The 17799-nt window shown below is 40.2% G+C and overlaps 1 long non-coding RNA gene across 1 annotated transcript; it reads left to right on the forward strand.

The window, feature by feature from the left end:
* The first annotated feature begins 343 nt into the window (after positions 1-343).
* LOC135314781 (uncharacterized) lies at positions 344-4904 on the forward strand. Its single transcript, XR_010374267.1, has 3 exons — positions 344-572; positions 1725-1927; positions 4362-4904. It is a non-coding gene; the product is annotated as an uncharacterized LOC135314781 (long non-coding RNA).
* The last annotated feature ends 12895 nt before the right edge of the window (positions 4905-17799 follow it).

Here is a 17799-nt window from a genome sequence, read left to right on the forward strand (position 1 = left end):
CTGACATAGGAGGTCAGACCAGAATGTCTGATGGCCCCTTTAGATCTTAAATTTTTTTAAAAAATGTTAAACTGAAACCTCTTTTATGTTAGGGTTTGACTAGCACATATCAGTGGACTTTTAAATATCCCAAGCAACATTGAGGTTTCAAATGGATTTGTAATGTTTGCATGAACCCAAGTTGCATGCCTGAGGACAGTAGGCCTTATAATTCCTTCTTGTGTAATGGAAATAGCCAAACAGTGGACATGAGCAGTTAAAAAAGACAAATGTGTTGTGGATGAAAAGGAAGAGGAGAGTCAGTGATTATTAAAAAATGTCAGACGATCATAGAAGGATAATACTGTCTTTCGGCTTTGGTTACACAAATGGGAATTTAAAGCCCTCGCATAAATCCTACTGAAGTGAGGGGCTGAGGGAGTGCCACTGAATTCAGCGGGATCATTTTGAAGACTGAGCATAAGTGATTCTTAGTGGACTGGGACAGAGAAGCATGCTATGGACAACATGGTCATCTTTTCCCTCTAAGGCTCTTTCTTCAAGCCCTGATAAAATTTGAACTATAAAAGAAGGTACGTAATAAGACCTTGGTGAAGTGAAGACAAAAAAAAAAATCCAGAATGAAAATTTTGACTCTTGTGCTTCCCCTTCCTCCATTAGGTCTCACATGGGCTTTGTATGAGCCTAGGAAATGTCCATGGAAGTGGTCCGCAATTAGTGATGATCAGTGCTGTGGAGCTACAGGGTGGAATAGGATTAGGGCCTTTCCAAAATTCCCCAGTGTGAAACAGTGCCACTTCTGTCTGGACAGAAATATTGGCCAAAGCTTGTCCTTTGGGTTGATAATTTGTTAAAACAGAACACCCAACCAGCAAAGTTGAACTGCTATTTTAATGTTCTTAAGCAGAGGTTGAAGTCAGTTTAAAAAAAAAAAATTAACTTTCTTTTTAGAAAAAACCAAAGCATTTCAGTTTAAGAGTGCGTGTTAGAGAAAAAAAAATAATTAACCCAGACCAAAATTCTTTTGCTATTTCATTCCATGAAAACGTGCAGTCCATTAGGCATTTATCATGTTTTGAGATGGCCGCCTCACACAGAACACTTGGTTACTTCCCAGCTCTGCCTTACAGGCTTACAGGTTGGTACGGTTCACAGTTACCACAAGAATTAGTTGAAGATCGTAGCAATTAAATATTTGTATGGCTTATTATCATATTCTGAATACTAAATGATTCTGACAAATATTCTCAGAGAGATTTGACAGCTGACCTGCAGCCTGTGTGCTGCGCTTGCTTACGTACTTAATCTACTAGTATTTCTAGGAAGGTGTAGTTCATTACTTCTTTATTATTTTATTGATGTTCAATTGATGTCTTATTAAATGTAAATTAGATATTTGGGAATAATAATTTAGTGGGATAAGGCAGGTGAGATTCCCCCAGGATAGTTTGTAATGAAGCTTCACAGTGTTAATAATCCTAAACTCATAAATAATTACTAAGAGTGAAACAAATGCAAAAAATACTGAAATAAATTGTGAAAATATTAAGTGGTGGTGAACAGACGCGTAATCTGCTGGTAGATCTGTGTGATAATGCACGTTTGGCACTAAGTCACGTAAGTCAGAATCATGTCAATGGTCCCCACTCCTTCCAACCATTTAATATTTAGGCACGTATCTACCCCTTATATCCCATTATCATGCTATGCCATTCTGTTTGCAGACATTGTGCTTTGCCTGGGAACAGTGTTAATTTAATGCACGCAGCTGACCTCGGAGGCACTGAAATGACACGGCAGCAGCAGTCCAGAGTGCTGCAGTATATCCTGCTGTTAGCAGAACTGTTGGGGAGACTGTGTACTTTTCTGGACAGTTGTCTGCGAACTCTTTTGGGAAAAGGCAGGGAGCTGGCTCTTTGACCACACTGTGAGTATTGAGTAGGACATATCCTCTCACTTAGCTATCTTTCATCTTCTCGGTGGAAGACAGATTTCCCAGTTGCTCCTCTGATTTTCTTGAAGCATTAGCAAGGAGACCATAGGTCTCCCTCAGCTAAGAAAACAAAGAAAGGAGACCCTACCCTTATGTAAGAAAAGAAGGGATATAGCGAAGGAGAGGATTCTATTTGTGTAAGTATTTTCTGGTTTGGTTTTTGTGGGGTTTTGTGATTTGTTTTGGTTTAGTTTTTGGGTTGTTTTTTTTTTGATCCCCAGCATCCTGCAAAGGTAAAAATATCACCACCACCCCAGTCTTTAAAGACAGAACTAAATCCCAAGGGCACACTTAGTATCTGCATTTTGTACTCACCGCAGTGGGAATTGCAGAAATTCAGCATTTTGTAAAATGCTGCTGGTAATTTGAAGAGTTAAGTCATGCAGCAGGTTCGTAAATGTAAAGAAGCTTAGTGCTGAAAAGTAATTTATTGAAATCTCTATCAGTGGAAGCAAGGGATACATAGAATGTTGAAAATCTGGCCTCATGACCATAGTGTCACATGTACGTAGTGGTGACTCGGGAATTCAGATATATCCAATGTGGAATTTTGGCCCTAAGTCATTTTTGGGTAGCTTGATAGATGGTTTTCCTGTAACATTAAAGCTTGGGGACACTCTTGTTACTCATGGTGTTTGTTTTTTTTTTAAAAAAAAAAAAAAAAGCTCAATTACATTTTTTTAGCAAATGAACAAAGAGGTGGCTTAGACTTTCACTCAAAATTATATTCCAGGAATTTGATGGTTATTGAATGGCCCAAAGAGTTGCAAACTAGAAATTTGGCTTAATACAAGGTACATAAAAAAATACAAATATGCTCATTTTCTGATGAAAGACCTTGGTTGCTAGAAAGAGAGTATTCAGGTGTTTGCTTATGTTTTGCTGGGGTATTAAGAGTGTGGAATAAGCAGATTACACCATGTTTTCTTAAATAGTGAAACTATAACCTAATGAAGAAATTGCAGTAATCACATTTCCTCAAAAATTGAGAATTAGGGTATGGCTGTAATTAAAGTACTTTATTTTTCAAACAAAAGAAAAGGCCAATACCGCAAGACTGTCATTAAGTGCCAAATATAATTTGTCAAAGGTGTTCCTTCTAAATTAGATGGAGGCAGCATTTTATCGGATCGATATCACCTCAGTGACTCCAATACAGTCTTGGTAGCTTTTGGCTAACAAATATGAAGAATTGTAGTATGCCCTATGCTTAGACAATAATACCAAAGAACTTAGTGAATTAGTAACCCTTGACTGTCAGAAATGCCCGTAAAACTGGGATTAGCAGTGTCCAAGGGTTGGAGCTGATGCAAATCACATATATGGCCTGATTAGCTATGAAGCCAGCCTCATAGATCAGTCACAGCGAGAAGTGCAAAGCTCAACAGCAAACTGAGCTCAGTAGTAAATATTATAGCTCAAGGAATACATGCTCTGGTTCTTGGTGATGCTAATGGAAAGACATCTATTGACTTCATTTGGAGTTAGAGCTGCCTGTTAGAGGAAGTGCATTAAGTATTTAACCGAGATGTTGCCCATCTTTATCTGCACATCTTACCCAGCCTGATTCATTTAATTACCAAGATAATGTGTTCTTGCTGCAACTTAACACTATAATATGTTCTTACTCAATGTTACTGTGCCGCAGCTGTAAGTCAAATGCTGTGTTTTATTTCAAAATACAAGGTGAGAACAGAGAAAGCAAGTGTCATACAACAGAGGAGCAACCTCATAACAGGCAATGGCATTTCAATTAAATTTTCAGAGAGGGGGCCGATATGCTAGGTCTTTTCTGCATCCAAATATCATAGTAGCTTGTTGACAGCAGCAAGTATCTCATTGTTTCTTAACTGTCTTTCATTAGACTTCACAGTGCAGTAGGATTCCCTAACTCTGGCAGCACACTTTCATCTGTGGAGGTGAAGGCCTCCTAGGCTAAGCAAACCTTAAAAACTTGCCTCAAGTCCAAAGAAATAGTCTTTAGACTGGAAACCAGCATCATGATTCATAGCCAGCACAACTTACACTGGAGACCGGACTAAATGTACCTCTCTAGTATCACCTAGAAGGAAAAAGTCATACATATGCATGAATACAAACCTATGCATCTGGCAACCTCACACCTTGCTGAAGGCAGCTCTGCAGTAGGAAGGTGCATCACGGCTGCATTTTTTTGTCAGGAGACTATGCTAATTTTTGCTGCAACAACTGTATATAACCTGACAATTATTCTCTCCAGTTTCTTGGATTAACTTTAAGTGTGGTTAAGTTTAGAATCCTCAAATGATTAAGTAATAAGTACAAAATACCTTATCATTTAACAGGCATTTTCTAGTTTTTTTAAAGCTATATTACTGTCATTTCTTAGGTACCATCATCTTTTTTTCAACATCAATCCATTGCGAATCATGCACACACAGCAAAGAGAGAGCAGAACCTACCACAGCCTGTGAGCAGCAAGAAATTGCAGCTGGATGACTGCATAAGGGGTTTGTAATACCACTGGTAATTTTTTCTATTCAGAGTTAAATAGAGCAATAAGATGGGATTTAAGCTTTAGTGCAATGGATTGAGGCTCTTCAGTCAATCAAATTACAGTTCAATCAGTTCATTTAAATAATTTCTCTGGAGAGAAGTAAACCCCTATGCTGAAGAATATGCAGCAATTTTATTGATGGAAAGTTTAATTGTTTCATTTTTCCTTACCGTCTGTAACACACTAGACTTTTAATCAGTGGGAACTGAAGTTATAATGAAGTAAAGTCCACTTTCCACAGTTCACAACTAGCTGAAAATAATTGGGTTGAGACTCCCATCCAGACAGTGTAATGCCTTTGGCATTTTCCTGAAAACTACACTTAATTGCTTTGCTGATGTTGTTAAGTGGTCCTGAGGGGGATGAAGTAGTAAAGCTGCCCACATATACAGGGAAACAATGCACAAAAAATGTCTTACAAGGTCCTTAAAGGAGGACCAGCTAGTGACTAGAAGACAGTATATGGCTGCTTCCCCCCCCCCCCCCCCTTTTCGATGCCAGCAAGAACACACAGGAGAGGCTAATAGAATACTCCGGAAATTCTATAAACACTAACAGTATTTTTATTTAAGGGCAGAAAGCTTGAGACTATAAGTACAGAAAACCTCAAGGCAGACCCCTTGTAATCAAACCTGCAACTTAAGGTGAGCCCAACTCACTGGTTATTTTTATGCTGAACGCCGGTTAGCGTGCTGCCTATCTTCAGCACATTGGGCTGAGGAACAGATGTACTCTTGTCCCCAGGGAGGGAGGACTGCTTGCTCTTTGTGCTGAAGTGACAGGATGTGAGCCAGCTATGAGCTGAAAGCCTTGTCCAGGCATCAGTGGGACCAGCAAGTGCACCCCATTAGGCTCTAAAACTTCTCTGGTTAAGAGAAGGAATAACACTTTGGAATTTCTCATTATTTAGTACATTCATGGAAAACCCTCCTCAGTTGGATGGTGTTTGTTTAAAATGATGAATTAACTGCTAGACTCAAGGATATGCTGATGCAGAAATACATTAATTGTTTAATAGAGAAAAATATTTAGGACACCTGAATTAGGTAGTGCCCATGGACTTGAACTCAGGGTTGGAGCTGGAGCTGTTTTTGGGAAGCGAGGACAAAAGGGCTAATTTACCTTTAACCAAGTGGGGTTTGGGTTGGGGTTTTTTTCTTGTTTATTTACATATGCAGGCACAGTAAAGTCTCTCTCTCAACAGCCTGACCTTCCTCAGCTGGTATCTGTGTAAACTTCAGTATGGCCTTTGCTTACATAATTCTTGCTTTCACAGGCTCTGAGCTGAACAACTGTCCCAAGGACTTTCTAGTAAGGAACTTAGGCACTGAATGCCTAACCCTATATCTGACCCTGGGAACCCCTCAAGAGTCTCCAAGTTGGTACCTTGAATTTGGCCAGCAAAACTCTCCAGGCACCTGAAATGATGCCTTTTCTGTTGAAACATGCTCGAGTCTATATGGGACTGGAGTACCTTGGCATGCAGCCCCATGTTAGCCTGACTGATCCCTGTAATATTAATAAGCTTTAACACATATTTCTTCTAGGGTGAAATAGTAACCTCCCATGTGCTGGAACTGCCAACCATATGCCAAGAAGATCAAGCTGTCAGTTTGGGTGATAGTGCTGGGAGTAGCCCAGTGTGTCTAATTTACTCTGCTTGCCTGCCTCCGGGAGAAAAGCTCAGCAGCAGCAGTGGTTGTGCTGTGCTGTTCCTGGGTCCCTTCGTGGGATGAGTCACGTGGTATGGAATGGTTCTAGCAAATGCGGCAAATGAGGGCTATGATGTGACAATTGATGGGAGAGACTGCTTGGGTTTTGTGCTCTTACTGATGCAGAAAGACTGCAGGAACCAAGGCAAATCCTCACTGCAAAGGGAAAAACCAGCCTGATGTGGCTGGCCGAAATTTGCAAATGTTGACTGGCTGTTTTAGAGGATACTCCACCCAACCCTTCTTTTGGAGACAGGACCACTATCCCAGCAGGAGGAGTGCTTCCTGGAACTGTAATGCAATACTGCACAGCACCACTGGCCACCTGGCCCTCGCTTCTAAGCAGACCTTGCTGGGTCTCATGTGCTTTAAAGCCTCACCCTGGGTCTGAATGGAAGCAAGGAGGAGTGAATGATTCCACACAGATTCTCCTGATTTGGCATACTATATGGTTACAACATGGTGTGTCCTCCAGAAGAAATCCAAAACACATGTTCCTGTACTGGCACAGAGCTGACTGTTCCCTTGGTAAACTGTTCACATGGAAAGATACAATTTGCATGGTTGTCATCAAAGCCAGCGTACATATTCATTTGTGGAAGCATGTCAGACACCATATGCCAGTAATATGCCTTTGATATGTTGGTGTCTGAATCATTTTTTTAACAGCTGAATGACATATGTTTAAATGTAAACATCTGTTCTATGTTTGTACTGTACTGTCTGTATTCTTTATTTCTATATTTTCCCTTGACTAAGAGTTTGATTAAAACCCAGGAAAAGTGTGGGATTTCTTTTTAAAGAAATGCTATTTTTGTACTATTTTCAGCATGTGGCCAATGTGTGTAGCTTTTCATAGGTGAGGAGGGCATTTAAAAGAGACTTTTTTCCCTTTCGGTAACCAGAACAAACTCAATTTCCAGGCAAAATAAAAATTTATATGACTAGAAGTTTGTTAAATGAAAAGATTATTGTATTCATATTGGGTAGGTTCTGTAATATATAGATTTACTGAAAAGAAATCCACGTAAGAGTGGTGTGTTAAACCACAATGACAGTAAATTAGTTTTATCCAGAATTTTTTCTGATGCAGTTAAAGAACTTGATGTCATATTACAGTTACAAATGATGTCATAAAGGGATGAAATAATAAACTATGTTTGTTAGGCTATTTATTATGCATGGGTGAAACTGAAAACCAGTGTCACAACAAAGAGATTCAAAAGCTGTTATTGCAACCCATCACTCAAATAAGCCACTGGAGCACCATTCGGGATGCTACAACCAGTCTAAAAGGCACACTTTGGTCAAAAGTAATGACCAATATCTTACTATTACAGCAAAATGACAAGAGTCATTATGAACCAGCGGGGGGGGGGGGGGGGGGGCTACCTGGAGAGGCTAGAGATGAGCATCTAATGCTAAAGTACAGGAGGTCCTTAAGAAACATTGCAAAGTGAGCAGCTGTGTTGGACTCACCAGCATGGTGGCAGGAAGAGGCTCCAGAAGGAACGACGACAATGGCAGGTTGCATACCAACAGAGTTACAAGTACTTCTCCAGTAAATGTTTCAGCTAAGCAGATGATCTTGGTTTCATGAGTGACTCATGACTGCTGGTTTTTACCTTTTGATAAGAACTCACCCAGCTAAGCAAGGAATAACAAATGCCAGCTCTTGGTGGACTTAACGCAGTCTGGGCTCCGTATGCTGTTTGTATGGCTGGGCTCAGGCCTTTAAAAAAAAAAAAAGCGATGACAATGTAAGAAAATGAAACCTGTCTAAATCCCACAGCTTCATATTGTCATCACAGAATCATAGCGTTCCATAGCCACAGCTTAAAACAAAACAAAACAAACTGTGAAAACTCGAGTGCCGTTGGAGCCACCAGCTAGTTAGTTAAAAATGACCAAAGTAGCCCAAGCTGCCCCTGCTGCAATGGTAAAGGTGACATCCAGGCAATAGGTGGAGGCCAGCCTGGCCGAGGTGCCTTGAAATCAGTGCCATCTTGTGGCACTTCATGACATTTAAAAAAACCCGAGCTACAATGACTGGAAACGTCCTCAGACTCAACCCCAGTTCAAAAAAAAAAAAAAGTATGTGGCAAATGATATAAACCACAGTAAGGTTATGTAAATTTGGCCGTAACTTCTGCAGTTGTGCATGGAGCAGTTCACAGCACCTGAACAATTAATGCGGCAAATGCCTCCCAATTACAGACTGCTGAAGGTGCACAGTGAGTTGCATGTAATTACAAATCCTGAGAACAGATGGAAAATTTTGCAACATCAAAAGCTTGCTCTTTATTAGCTGTGTCCTGCTCTGTGCAAGCAAACTAGCCAGACCGTGCGGCTGCCTTGCTGGGGCAGGGCTGAACCTCCCATATGGAAGGCAGGCAGCTGCTTCGACAATGGTGGCTGTAGTACTGTCACCATGGGACTGTGAGTGTGTTAGCCAGAGAAAAAGCCGGCTTCCCCTTCCCTGTGCCCCAGGAGCCGCAGGGCACAGGCTGGGTGCTTCTACAAGAGCATTGCACCTGGATTGAGCATGCTGATAGCTGCAGACACTTCGGAGTCACGACAGAGTTGTGTGTAAAACAAAACAAACCCCAAGAACACCCACCCCCCAGTGAAACGCTGTTAGAGCTTGATTTTCAGACTCGGGCTGCTTCTGCATCACTTACACAGTGTCAAATGCTGCACTCCAGACCTCTGACTCTCATTCCTGGCACCAGCCTTAGCCTCAGCCCACAGAGGCAGCTGCCATTACTGACACAATTTAAACAAACTAACACCTATCCTCCTCTCCCCACCCACACAAATGGGTGGAAAGCACCTATAGCCTTCATGTTGTCTTTTTCATATATATAAAAATTTAAGTAAATAGGTAATATAATATGATCCACATATAATATTTACCTACTGTATAAAACAATATGTATAATATAAACAGAAACCAAATACTATAGGAAGGCTTAATATAAATAAGTGAAATATGAGTACATATAGAAAAGGTAAATATGTAAAATATGCATATACAGCATATAAAGAAATTATATAAACAAACAATACAGTTGTAATAAATGTATGTTATATACATAGTTACATATTTTTGTGTGTGTATATATATAAAAAAGATGCTCTTTCCTAATAATGACTGCTGCAATATCAGAGGAGGACATAGGTTCCTAGGAGTGTAACATATAGTGCATAAAAAGCAAGGAAATATTAGCAACTTGGACGGGATTTAAGAGAGGTCTTTGAGGCCCGCGCACAGTCAGATGGTAGTCTAGCTGGTACACCGGGGAGACATTACTTCTTTACTGCATTGAAGGATGCTGAGGGAAGGTAGGCAGACCCTTGCATGTTTGTAGCTAACACAACAGCTTACTAACACCTTTAATTCTTCTGTGTCTCATTATCTACATTCAGGCTGTTCAGGCAACCCAGGGGTTTCCCACAAAGGCTTTCCAGGAGTGGTTGTGGCGTAGTAACAAATAGTCTTTATTCCTGCTTTCTACTGTCTCCACTTCTGTCAAGTATTCAGAGATTTTTTTTCTTCCAGTCACCCTTAAAGTCTTGTAGTTTATAATTCTTGGAGTAAAACCAGTTTTGATTTTTTTAAGGAAAATGCAATGTTATTTTTATCAAGCCTTCTGAAAAGGAACTCACTTTCACCCTACACACATTCCAGTCAGACTTCAGCCTTGATGTTCATCTAGTATAATTTTAGTACTTAAAAAGTGGGCCTTTCTCAGAAATTATTGCTTTGCTGAAAAGTAGTTAGGTACAGTTGCCAAGTATGGTTGTTGTGGGTTTGTTTTAGGTTTATAGCAGGGCACTGAATTGTGTTATAATTTCTTTTTTGAGGACAGCAGAAATGCTATGATTTCAGACAGCCAAACATTTTAGTACACACAAGGAGTCAATTAATAGTAAATTAGGAACTGATTTTTCCATGCTAATTTGATCACAATTAAAGACAAAAAAGAAGTCTAAGATATTACATTGTCCTGAACTATCACTGTGATTTATTACATATATGACTATTAGATTTGCTCCAACTTGAACAAGTCAATTCTTAAGTTTTATTTTCTAAACCAGGCAAACTGTGCTTCTATCTTACATTAGGGTAAGCTGCATTATTAATAATGCCAAGTAATCTTACAAGTAGTTCGAAGCCAATATTAAAATTACAACATAACTGATTGCAATTGCCTTTTTTTTTCCCAAGGAAGGATGAAAGCAACTAATATTTCTTTCAGGTGTCTCTAATTTTCAATACTTTGTATAGATGTCTGTCTGTTTGCTGAACTCTCACTGTAAATCTATAACTTGTCTACCTATTTCCTCTCTGTCATGCTGGAAATGAAATTTGCTTTTTTTGACGCAGTTTGTTTTCTTCTCATTCAGTTCCTGGTCCAGTAGCAAGTTTTGAGTTTTCTTTTTGATGGGTTTGATTTTGTTCTATTTTCACATATAAAAATTCCCAATAAGCCATCTCAGAGGGGATGGTATCAGCCTGGATTCCCACCACCTTCCACTGGTGGAGGTACATTTCAGCATTATTTTGTTGCTCATTAGAGGGTCTGACGTAACTGCAGCGTGACTGGGAAGGGACCTTCTTCCATAGCCATAAAACACCCACAGCCTCTTTCATCATGTAACTGGCGGTTTATGCACCTTGCAACAATTGCAGACGGAACAGAAACAGAAAATACTGCAGCTGCCATCAAGAGGTAAAATTTGAATCCAGTTCAAGAGCTGAATTCAGCGATACCCAAACACCACAGTTTTCAGCACTGCCTTTTAATTTTCAAAAATACAATATAGATGTGAGCTCACATTTCAAGAAATAGGTTTTGGAGAGACCTTGGTTTTGTAACATCCCAAATTATAAGGCATTCAAAAAATAATAGTCTGGCTTAACTCTCCTAATGCAATATTGTCTCCCAGTTCTTCACATTACAAAGCCAGTCACACAAAAGTCCTGTTTTGCCTATAGGGTTCATTACTGCATTATAGCTCATTATATTACACTAGGTTTTCAGGTTAGCCCTTAGACTGCATTTCTACTTTGTAATGATTTTACCATTGGAACAGTTCATTTAGAAAGATGCCTGGAAAACAATTAAGCCACTAGGGGAATTATTTTCTTGAGGTATGTATCACTCCACAGTAGAAGAATCAGAGGGATATGTTAGGCTTGCTACATCCTCTGTCAATCTTCTGGTTGATTATTATGTTATCAAGTTCTTGCACTGTGAGAGATTAAAACAGGTAAGTACCGAGAGTTACCGAGCACTTTGCATATAAGTCAGCCATCGAACTAGTTTTTGAAGTGCAGGACTACTGAGCTTTCACTTTGTCACACAAGCAGATGTTGCCAGAGGCAAGGAGGAAAGGAGCGATGCGTTTTTATTTTTTTTTTTAACTTGGCTGCTGAACCTTGCACTACCTGAAGAACCAGGCACTGTGTACAGCTACTGGTTAGATGCCTTTCAAACCTCGCTTCTGCCTAAGGGCTCTCAGATATGTGGCTGAGGCAGAGCGACAGATTTTCCCATTATGAATCTCCATAACTTCAGGATGTGCTGCACACTGCAGTAAGTAACTGGTCGGGCTGCTTTAGATCAGGGGAGAGCTTTATTAATTTAGGAGCCTGACAATATTATTCTTCCCTTTTGCTCTACTTTAAGGAGAGTTCTGCCCAGCATGGGAATGAGCTACTAATGAGCAGAGATTAAATGTCTCATCTACGGAGGAAGACTTCATCCTGGATACAGTTCTTCAAAATCACGGTGAAGGTTAATTTAGCTTGAAAGAGCCAACCAAAACTATTTGCCATACATATTACATTTTGATACCCGTGTCTTGCCATATGTACATTCTGGCTACCTTTTGATATTGGTGGGAATTTGTCCACAGAGGAATCCTTAAGTCTGGTGACTCTCCTATCCTATTACCTGGATGTCCATTTATTCTGCAGAATCCAAGAAGCATCCAGTAAGTAACTCTCCAGGCCCAAAAACTGGCTAGGGACCCTGGATCTATAGGTAATTACACTCATGCCTGAAGCAAAAAAAGTGCTTCATTCTCTTATTTTATCAATCTTTAAGTAAACCTACAAGGAAATATTATAGCACTTTTAACAACTGTGAAATTAACATACAGGCTTGTGATACAGGATGCAACGGTTTTCAACGAGCATCAGCAGAACTGCACCCATCTCCCTCAAACATAATTAGCTGTACCTCATTCCTTACAAATTTTCTTCTTCCAGCGCATGCATCGTATATACCTCCACTAGTATATATGCAAATACCTCCACTGCTATTACATATATCTCTTTATAATAGAGCATCCAAAATACCATGCTGAAAATTGTTTTTGTGTACCTTAGAGAGCAAAGAAGGTTTGAACTGGTGGACTATTGAGGACAATCCATGTAGCTGCCACAAGCCCATATTAGCATAGATCCTGTGTGTCACTGAAGGAGCAGACAGCAAGGTTGGCACATGCAAGGAAGGCGTTTTGGAGGGTCAACTAATGCAAATGCCACGGTTACAAAAGTGAGAGACTTCATTTAGAAAAGATTTGAGAACAGATCCTACATAGAACTGTAACAATACAAAGAGGTGTGCCTCAGAGCAGAAACCCTTCTCTGAAGAAATGTGGACCATAGTATTTTCTACTTCATAATTGTCCATAGTCTTTTTTTAAGCACTCTTGGCTATGCCTACTTCCAAAACAACTGAGCTATCATGTTAAGATTTTTTGCTTACAAATAAATAAATATTAGACATCGGACTTGTACATAAACTTATTTCCCCCAAGGATGTTCATGGGCATGACTCTTCCCATTTTGTGTAATCATTAGTGACCCCATGGTCAGTTATTAACAAAATCTCACAGAAAGCCCTGCTGGATAGGGAGAAACAAGAAAAGCTCAAGAAAAAAGGTGTCTCTTTCTTGATCCCAGAAACAGAATGCCTGCCTAAGACCAAACCTCATTAGGGAGAAGTCCTCCAGGCAAACATCGTCTCATTATTTATTGTCATGGTTTACTGAAGATTGCTCAGGGTAATTCAAAATTGGTTTTTAAATAAATCTCTCTGTATGGTAAACATGATATTCCTGCATCTAAGCAGCAGGGTTAGCTGAAAACTGAACAAGACCAAAATTTCACATTTCAGGGACTCATAAACAGCTTAGACAATGATGCAACAAGAAGCAAAAATACAACTGACAACATACAGCTGAAAAGTGAGGCTGTACAAAATGCACAACATAATAATGAAACGGAGAGACTGAAAAGCAAAAGCAATTAGCAAACAAGTGTTGGTAATGAAGAATTATTTATGGTGAGAAACTTCTCTGCAGGATGATGTTGCTGTGTTTATGATTAACATTTAAAGTGTGAAGCCCTTGGATTTAAGGTTTTGCTTCCCATCCATCATCCCAGCTTTTGAGGCACTCTGATGTCCTGGAGGATTTGGTCTAAGTCTCCTAGAGCTTGGCTGCTCATCTGGAAATTAGGGATACTAAAGCTTCTCTTTCTCATGGCGAGTACTGTGAAGGCGAGGGTGCTAAAGATTGGGAATGATTTATCAAATGGTTTTGCTGTGGATCTTTTCAAGGGAATGAAAGTCAGAGGGATTTTCCTTACAAATCTTAACATATCAAAGGGTTAACTAGTGCTTATGGCTAAGGTGAAAAGCACATGAACATGATTTCCATTTTATATTGCCCTACGCTGCTAAGATGTATTAAAGAAGTCCAGAATACCTCAGAAATTTCCACCTCCAGTTAGAACAGGGTGAACTTCTCCTCAAGGAGAAAATTCTCTGGTGTGATCTACTTTTCTCCTGTAGTTAAAAATTCTTGGGCTGATTCAGCATTTGGGCTGATGAGTTGACCTTTGGAAGCACTCGCCTTCATTGCTCTCGAGGAGACTGGAGGGGCAGCACAACGGAAAGTTTCTCTCCTCGCCAGAGGACATGCAGCAGGCCAGTGCTTGCCAGGGCAACGTCTACTGAATCCCTCACTTGGCTCTGCATCTACTACTACCCATAAATGATTCATTAAATTTCATAGTTATCACATTGCATAACAAGGTTTCTTTACTAAGGTAATACTATAGTCAAACAACTGTAAAGCTGATGAGGATAAAGAGTAAAATAACTGAAAAAGGCTTTTTTATTCAGTATGGTGAAAAGGGTATTAATACAAACAGATAGCTTTTTTTAGTGTACCTGTTGTAAAGTCATGCCCACTCTTTGCTGAACGCATACCTATGAGACTCTGTGTGCATGCAATAAAACCCTTAGTTTATTAAGCATTTTCTCCTATTCTGCTATTTCAGTCTAAATTCAATTTGAAGGCAGGAGTGACGAAATAGTTCAATATATTGCATGCAGAAGGTTATGACCTCTGCAATCAGCCCCTGAACCACCTCCATCTTTACTTCTAGGGCAGCCGAAATTAATTATAAGGTTGCCTCATAAAATCATAATATTTTACTAAAGCTGAGGCCTCTGAATATGCAGCAGTTAAATATTTTTGCATTCTTTCTCATTTCCAGAATATTTACAATCTGTATAAGATTTCAAAAATGAAAATTGAATGTACTATTTTTACTGAATATCTTGTTTCTAAACAAGATCTCAATGCTGCAACATGTCAGATGGGTGAATGGCCTTATGGTTGTAAAAAAAAAGGTGCCATTGATTACTGCATCCATTTGCGACCATGTTTTGCAGAAGACATCTTGAAGTTGCCTCTACACTGAGGCACACTCTTAACCTGAGGGGGCGAAATGCTTTTTGTTAAAAAGGGGGATGGAAAGAATACACTAAAAGAAACACTGAGACAGAAGTAACACCCCAAATACCTTCTGCTGCACATGAAGATCCTCTGTTTGGAAGAAGACTGACCCAGCCAAATTGGAACACCTATTGTGGAGGCATCATTGTTCCTCTGCATTTCCGCACTAATTAAACCTATTTTCTTTATTCTCTACGCAACTAAAATTATATCAACCACCACACAATGTTATTTTCCTTTTGTCAACTCTCTACAGCAGCAGCTCTGCTTCCTGTCTGTGCTCTTACTAGCAGGGTAGCTCCAAATAATAATTTCTCTTCCACACACAATGAAGGCCTATACAGCATCAGGAGGGCTCATAAAGTGATAACATCAAACAGAAAGCAAGTTGCTGAAGTTTATCATTGGTGGCCTTTATTTTGTAAAGCATTTAAACATCAGAAGTTTAACAAAGCTGCTGTAAATATTCAGTGCCCATGGGTGAACACGGTTCGCCAGTCCCCTGTGTTACCACCACAGGTCTAACTTGCTTATGGAACTTGAAGACTTTCCCAGCAGGATCATCTGAACAGAAGTAACTTATATAATATTTTAAAAATAAAGCCTTATTTATTTATACCTCAAAGATGCAGGGCCTTGAGGAAAATGTGTTAACATGGTGAAAGGCCTAAAAGCCCAAACTTAACCCTTCTTTGCTCAGGGAAGAGAGCGCTGGCACTGAGTAGGGAAAAGCCAGACTGTCCCACTCGCAAAACATTCTCTTTGTTCGCTACATGAATCAGTTTGTATCAGCCAATGAGCCACATCTTTCCAAAGGTTTCAAGTTTAGGATTCCCTTTGATGCTAGATTCACTGCTGGGAACAGCAAACCACTCTAACTTTGATGGAGCTACAATTATTCCCCATAGTCAGCTATTCCAGTCTTTCCTCTAAAACTATCATTTATGTCATCGTTCCATTTTGGATAGGTTTCCCCATGCATCCTTTCTGATTTAAATCATGCCTGTCATGAGAGTTACAAAGCAGATAACTTGAGAAGTATGCAATATTTTAGTATAAAATATACATAAATTCCTCATTCTCTGTAACACATGTGACTAAAATTATATCAACAACCACAACAACCATATTTTCCTTTTGTCACCTCTCTCCGGCAGCAGCTCTGCCTCCTGTCTGTGCTGTTACTAGCAGAGTAGCAGGGGTGGCAGCTTCCACCAGACTCACGAGAGCACAGAAACTGCCTGGCCTGGTGCTGTCTTGGTCCGAACACAGGTTGGTGCCAATGCTCCTGAAGATTTCAGCCTATCCGGAGCATTTAAGTGTTACATCAGGCAGCTCCATCTAGTAATGGTAACCTAAGCTACAAGCAGCAGGGAGGTATTTGTGCTGTGCTTTGCTTAGAGGAGCGTTCAGAGCCTGTGACATTGTCTGACACTGACTGATTAAGATACAGATACTGTGGTGCTGTCAGGAAAGGAGTAAGAGGACTTGCAATGCTATTGTAGCTCATGGATCTCCAGCAAATCAGCAACCAGACACCAGTGCGCAGCAGCATCGTGCTCTACTACTTTTTCTGAGAATTACTGCCTAGCCAACCCTAAAGCGATTAGGAACACACCATTTTTTTAATACAGCCTGTCCCTCCACATAGACTCGAAAGAATGTATATCATAGGTGATTGAATCCTTATGACTGGGGAGGGGCCTGTGATAGGAAGAGATGAGGGAGATGTGAGAAGGACAAAAATATGAACTTTCAGGAAGCCATTAGGACGATTGCTGCTGCAGCAAATAAGACCAGGACCTAACAGGGAGACAAACAGAGCTACCTAACTAGGTATGCTGCACATATAGACTAATCTGCATTTTCTCTATGGCTTTTACTTGCCTTCTTTAAAAAGCACGCATTCAAATCTCTGCCCTGAACCCAATTTTCTGGGTATCCCCAAAGATCACACTACACTATTAGTGTGAATGGTGAAAAGGATTGCTTTGCCAGGCAGAGTCAATTGCCAGGCAGCCCAGGACCTGGGGCTAGAATTTTAGTTTTATTTAGTTTAATTCTTAGAACTTCCCCAGTACAAGACGCAGGGTTTCCCCTTGCACTTTTTCATCCCGTCTTTGCAAGGGATGAAATAATAATTTCCCTTCTCTTTGAGGATGATGCTGAAGCCCTCAGGAAAAGTAACATATGTCTACCCAGGGTGTCCAGACTGAGGGAAGCTCTTTAGCTCAGACTTAAAGTTTTGGCCTTCTGGAGCAACCTCTCCTCCTTACAGCCTACGCAGGTAGGAAGACAATCAGGAAAAAAGTTTCTGCTGTCATCAGAAATCTGAGCTCCCTGCAGAGCTGTGATTCTTGCACTTGCTTGTGTGCTAAACCAGGTGTGTTTCTGTCTTCTGTGTGGTGCCAGAAATGTCCTTGTCCTCCATGATGCAGAGGCCAGAGGAAGCTGGAAAAATTCTACTCTCCTTTCCACAAGGGAGGAGGCAGTTGGGCCTCTAGGAGCCTCTATTCTCTATCACAACTGGTCTGTTTTCATCTCGGCTTTCTTAATAAATATTTAGTGGGCAACTCACATTTTCCCTCCTGCTCTAACACAGCTGATTATTGCTAGGGTCAGGTGGTTACATGAGCTAATTAACAGGCAGCAGTAGGAAATAAGTACAAACCCCATCTCCTCAGCTTTAATTACAATATCAATGCTATCAAATTCCATGTGGATACAGCTCCTAC

Source organism: Phalacrocorax carbo, chromosome 8 (genome assembly GCF_963921805.1).
Source record: "Phalacrocorax carbo chromosome 8, bPhaCar2.1, whole genome shotgun sequence".
In the NCBI taxonomy this organism is placed as follows: Eukaryota; Metazoa; Chordata; class Aves; order Suliformes; family Phalacrocoracidae; genus Phalacrocorax; species Phalacrocorax carbo.